The 6659-nt window shown below is 35.3% G+C and overlaps 1 pseudogene; it reads left to right on the forward strand.

Annotated features, from left to right (window-relative positions):
- The first annotated feature begins 4845 nt into the window (after positions 1–4845).
- LOC141516130 (thioredoxin reductase-like selenoprotein T pseudogene) lies at positions 4846–5402 on the forward strand (annotated as a pseudogene).
- The last annotated feature ends 1257 nt before the right edge of the window (positions 5403–6659 follow it).

Here is a 6659-nt window from a genome sequence, read left to right on the forward strand (position 1 = left end):
TACAGGTTAATTGATTCTTTGTTGTAATCCAATCTCCTTTGACCTTTGGAATATCATGTTCCAGGCCTTCCAATTCTTTAATGTTGAAGCTGATAAAATTTGTGTCATCCTGACTGTGTTTCCTTGGTATTTGAAATGTTTCTCTTTGATTGCTTGCAGCATTTTCTCCTTCAGCTGAGAATTTTGAAATTTTACTACACTATTCCTTGTACTTTTTATTTTATTAATCTGTTTCTGAGCGTTGTTTCATCTTTGTTCTAGGATATTATAGAAGTTTTCCTGGCAATTTCTTGAAAGATTTTGTCTAGAATCTTTTTGTGATCATGGCTTTCAGGTTTGTAAATTTCAGATTTGCGAATTATCTCTCTTGGATCTATTTTACAGGGCGATCATTTTGCCTAAGAGGTACTTTACATTTTTTTCCATTTTTTCAGTATTTTGGTTTTGTGTGATGGATTCTTGGTTTCTCATAGTGTCATTAGTTTACACTTGTCCAATTCTAATTTTTAAGAATTTATTTTCTTCAGTTAGCTTGTCCAGTTGGTAAATTATACTATTAAAGGAATTGTTTTCTTTTTTATATTTTGCAATGGGTGTTATTTTCTTCATTCTACATTTGTATTTCTTTTCCTATTTTTCATAATTATTCTGCATGACTCTCATTTCTTTTCTCAATTTTTTTCTCTTTCTCTACTTTGGGTTTTAAAGTACTTTTTGAGCTCTTCCAAGAGCACTTTTTGGACTTGAGATTTCATGTGTTTCATGTGTTAGCATTTTGTAATGCTTTCTTTTTCTGAGACAGTATTTTGATCTTAGCTTCATATGGTTAGTACTCTTTTTTCCCTCATTTGAAAGTTGTTCCCTGCTCCGGGGGCACAGGGGGTACAGTCACAAACTTTTTGGACTAAAGGTCAGGGATTTGGTCCCTGATTTTCAAGTGTTCATAACTTGCCACCTGAATTAGAGTAGCACAACCCACTTCCAACTGTTTCATTACTATTCCCGGGTTAAATAACTCCTTCCTTACAGCTTGGTTACTGAGCTTCTGAACTGTGGCAAAGAGCCTCCCACTGGCTTCTCAGTTTCCCAAACTATACTGGGTTGCTTTCCTCTTTTACTCACATGAGACAGACCTTTCCTGAAGTTCTTCTAAGATATCTTCAGCTGAATTTTTTTTTTTTTACTTTTTGTGGGCTCCATTGCTTTTGAGTTCATTTAGAGGCATTTAAGTTTTTCAAAAGGAAACTAGGAAAATTTCCAGGAACTTTCCAGCTTCTCTCCACCATCTTGACTTTGACAAGGAAGTCCAAAATGAATTTTAATATAAGGGAATTCTTCAAATGAATAGTTCATATATGGACAACCCTGAATACTTCATGTAAATGACCTGAAAGAGGTAGTACACACTAAAATAAAGAAAATCATAAATCATACAGTGTTTTTATTGGTCAGAAGCAAATAATCTCCAGCCCACAGGCTGGTGGTGCTAAGGCAAAAACAGGTGGGATTCAAAATTCAATAAGTCAAAATAGTAGCTTTTTATGGATGAATTTGTTAAATGTTTCACCGAATATAGCTTATGAATGATGTGATAAATATTCACATTGTCTTTGGCAACAAGAAGATTCCTTACTCTTATTTTAAGTATTAAAAAGTCAATCTGATGGAGGCAACCCAAGGAAAGATCTTGCATGACTCATGAATAAGAGAAAAGGGAAGGAAATTAGATTAATTGCAAGCAAAATTAATTTTTTATTTATTAAAAAAGTGTCACAAACTACATTTAAAAGAAATATGTTCTCAATCTCTCAATTTTGTTGGTTTTTTGATGGATCTTTACTTTCATCTCTACAGGTCCCTCTTCATGCCATCAATGCCCGATTCATACTTTTTCATTTGATACTATTTTTTTTTCATTAATCCCTACTTAGTTATACCACAGAAAATCTTCTGAATACACTGGAATACTTCCTGTAGGTCATTTTATATTTCTTCATGTCAGTTCAACACTTGGATTAACTATCTCTGTAGTGCAATTAAACATTTTTACCTAGAAAAAAAATGGATCTAAGGTTCATTTTAAACTATTACTTGAAAAATATTAAATCAAAGTATGACCCTACTAAAAAGGCCAATATTCAGATAAAGCATTGGAAAACATGATTTTACTCTTTTAAGTTTATATCTGAAAAGTTTTCCAGTGTCAGTTATTTAAGGAACACTTTGGTGGGATGTGAAAAATGATAGGAAGATAATGAATGTGTCCAAAGAAGAGGGGTTTCTATAATTTAATAATCAAGGATATGCAAACTTAATTGTATCATCATAAATTTCCTTGATGCAAGCTGAAATGTTTTTATTGCTTGGAATGTGGGCTTTGACACTGACTATGGTACTGTGGTAGTACACTCCTATAGTCACTGCTGCTGAGGAGGCTGAGATTGGTGGTTCACTTGAGTTATAGTAGTCTAAAGGCAATCAGCTGTCTCCACCAAACTTCATACCAGGATCAAGCTTTTTGAGGTCTCTGAGGTTAACAGGATACCAAAGAAGTTGCAAATCAGAACATTCATAAATGGAGAAGGATAAAGAATTTGGGCTGACAACAATGAAATTTTCATTAAGCACTCACTATATTTCTAGCCTAAGTGAAATATGGAAGACCCAAACTTGAGAGAGAAATAGATGTGTGAATGAATGAATGAATGAATGAATGAATGGATGGAGAGAATGACTGAATGCCTTTTTAAATAATGAAAGAGAAGGTTGTATAAGAAATCTTTCATATGACCAACCTATTTATAAACCTTTCTGAACTTAGGTTAGTATTTAGAAGTTTTGAAAATATCCACCCATTACCAGCACTAAGCTTGAAGTTTTGCCACCTTGGTGGAACATTCCAGATTTGATGTTCTGGTTGAATAGCCTTTGAAAAGTTAAACTTTGAATAGTGCTGAACCAGTAAAGTTCACAGATTGCAAGCAAGAAGGAAACATTTTTTCAGAGTGAAAGAATAGTTTCATGCATAGACTACCTGTAATTTTTGTAAATAGGTAACCATTTTATCTATTCTGAAGGTGAAGCAGTCACACCTACTTTCTCAGTGAAGCGAATTTCTCTAATCAAGATCAAATCATTCACTTAGGCCTCCAGATACCTGAGGATTTATTTTACTTCTTTTATTCATTCAAAAATGCAGCTCTTTCATTATCAAAAGTGTACTTTGCTGGTTCCAATATTCTAGGATTTAATGAATGATTTCCTGTGCCCACTCTGCTCCTCATTTGTAGACTTAAAATTATTAGCTTCTAACTCTCCTGTTCTGTGATGCTTCATATTTTAGTATCTTATCCTTTTATGGCAGTTACTCTAATAAAATGTTACTATGTCACATCATGGTGGTGTGTGGATGAGTCTTTTTTCACAGAATGTTCCAATACTAACTTCATTAAAAGTTTTATATTTAATACTATTATATTTTAATTTTTGCACAGCAGACCAAATTTTCCATGAAATTACTTAATGTTAACATTCTTTTTTCTGTGCTAGAAGTAGCCTGAGTAGGGACCAAGTATTAACTATTCTTTCTCCATAAACAAAATCTAGCAAAAGGTAGACTGGATCTGGATTATTAAATTTGGGATTCATCAAAGTTTCTTGAACAGTGGAGTTACAGGATCCTACTTGTGCTAATGGAATTTAGAGCTCTTTGTTATGGCATTAATTCACAGGAAGAGGAGATAGGAGTTTAACTCAACTAGTATGGTGCTCATGGAAGTGAAGAAAAGGATATAGAGAAAAGAACAAAAACATAAGTATTCTCCAGAAAGTTTTAGTTAGATTCATAAAAGATAAAATGCCTGTTGACTTTTCAAAAGAAATAGAATATTTGGTTAAGCATTCCTAACATTTTTCTATAGACAACATTGAAGAAAACCATTTTTCCACAAGATGGCTCTTGTTACCACTATCAGAGAACACATTTTGAACTAGACATACCATAGACTTTATTCTTGGCAGAAGTACTCTAGTTTTTGTGAAGTAACTATGGAATGAAGTCAGTAAAAAATGTAGGCCAATTTATGATAACATTTATAATAACATATTAGAAGTGATAAATGTACTTGTCACAAGATTTTCCAATACCTTCACATACTCAATTAGATATGTGATCTCATCAATTAAGAAGTTCCTTCTAATGAAGATAGTCATCCATTCATGTCTGCTACTGTTCTCCATATCCTAACCAATTTCATGAAAGAAGTTTAAACTCTTCTTCACTTTTTCCTGACATTGTGTCTGTAGTCCAGACTCTTTGACTAGCCAAACTCTTGCAATATGACCAGCCTATTCTATTTTGCTAGCGGACAATTTTGTGGTATCTTATGATGGGTCCTTTTCAAAGTTCTTCACTGGTTATATTTCATGGTTTCTCTTGCCCAACACACAGCTCCTTATTCCTTTCTTTTTGATACTTCTTAGGAGGCTATTTTAATAGAATGTCATGGATAGTGTGCCAGACTCATCTTTTTAATTTCAAATTCAACTTCAGATTATTAGTTGTGTGACCCTGGGCAACTCACTCTATTTGGTTTCCTTCAGTTTCCTCACATGTATAAAGAACTGAAGAAGGAAATGGCAAACCATTTCAGTATGTTTGCCAAATAAGGTCACAACTGATACTACTCGGCAATATTAAAAATGTCTTTCCTCTTAGAGGAAGCATTGGGTCAGTAAAATCACTGTAAAAATTCCTAAAGACACCGGACCCTGCCCCGCCGTGCCCCTGCCCCGCCGTGCCCTGCGCAGTGTCGGGCCGAGCGGCGCCGTGGTGGCTCCGGGACCATGCGGCTCCCGCTGCTGCTGCTCGTGGCGGCGAGGCCACGGCCAATGCGGGCGGCGGGCCGGACAGGCGGCTCCGGAGGCAGGATGCCACGGGCCGCTGCCCAAGTTCCACATCTGTGTTTCCTGAGACCGTCGGCGGGTGTTCGAGGAGTACATGTGGATTATTAGCCAGCGGTACCCAGACATCCGCATAGAAGGAGAGAATTACCTCCCTCAACCAATATATAGACACGTAGCATCTTCCCTGTCAATCTTCAAACTAGTATTAAATAGGCTTCATAATTGTTGGCAAGGATCCTTTTGCTTTCTTTGGCATGCAGGCTCCTAGCATATGGCAATGGGGCCAAGAAAATAAGGTCGATGCGTGTGTTTTCTTCCTAAGTAACATGATTGAGAACCAATATATGTCAACAGGTGCATTTGAAATACCGCTAAATGATGTGCCAGTATGGTCAAAGCTGGAATCTGGTCACCTTCCATCCATGCGGCAGCTTGTTCAAATTCCTGACAACGAAATGAAGCTCAATGTGCATATGGATTCAATCCCATATCACTGATCATAGCCCCATCTTTCAGCCCTGAAAACTCTTTTGCATTAATGGATTTTTGCAAGAGCAGCGTGGTTCTGGCCGATGAAGGCCTATACTGAAGACAGCTCACTGTTAGTACAGAGCAGATGCTTTATTTGCAGCCTCGTGGAACTTCTTGGAAAACCTCAGTGCAAGACAGTCTTTGAGTGTTGGCATGTTTTGGAATACTGCACATTCATGGAGTACAATAATACTGTATAGTTATATTTTTAAAGGGTTAATTCAGCCAGTTAATTGTTTTAAAATGCAGGCATTACTACTTGTAACTTTATTTCTTAGTCACATTGGGGGAGATGGCAAATTGAATTAATATCTGATTTTTTTTCTTAAAAGATGTTTATTAACATCTGCTGTGATTTTATATGAATTTATGCTCTTTTTGTAGTTTAAAATGAATATTTGCAAAAATAGCTGACATTCCCAAGTACTTTACAAAAGTCTGTCAAACATCTCTAATTTAGTTTTGTTCTGTTTGTATGGTTTTCCAAATATTGCAAATTGTGAACAGTGAATTATACTAAGATTATGGGGGGAAAAAAAAAATATATATATATATATATATATATATATATATATATATATATATGTATGTATGTATATCCTGAGTGCAATACCATTTTTGTGATTACAAGAGAACTACTAAAAGACCAACTGTTTTTTAAATCCTATTGTCTAGCTCAAGTGTCTTGCCTTGACCAGTCTAATGAATTGATTAACTGGGCCTTTATACTTACCCTAAATATAAAACTAAGCAAATTTAAGTTAAATAAAAAGTTTTCATTTCCTGTGTAAAAAAAAAATTCACAAGGACAACACAGCTCTTTTTCCCAAACCCTTCTTTTCAACTCATATTCAGTGCAACTTCTAAAAAGCATTAATCATTAATGAGGATGGTATTTTTAACTTTATTTTTTTTTTAGAGTTTTCAAGGCAATGGGGTTAAGTGGCTTGCCCAAAGCCACACGGCTACGTAATTGTTAAGTGTCTGAGGTCGGATTTGAACCCAGGTACTCCTGACTCCAAGGCCAGTGCTCTATTCACTGTGCCACCTAGCTGCCCCTAACTTTATTTTTTAAATGATGTTTGTCCCTCTTATATTAACCTTATGTAACTTTTAACTTGTTCTGTTAAAAAGACAATTTGACCTTGAGCAATATTTTGTTTATTTCCATGTATGTCTTATCTCTAGCATCTAATACCAATAGTGGCACATTTTCTTGTTTT

The sequence above is a fragment of the Macrotis lagotis genome, chromosome 3, assembly GCF_037893015.1.
Source record: "Macrotis lagotis isolate mMagLag1 chromosome 3, bilby.v1.9.chrom.fasta, whole genome shotgun sequence".
NCBI classification, from domain to species: domain Eukaryota; kingdom Metazoa; phylum Chordata; class Mammalia; order Peramelemorphia; family Peramelidae; genus Macrotis; species Macrotis lagotis.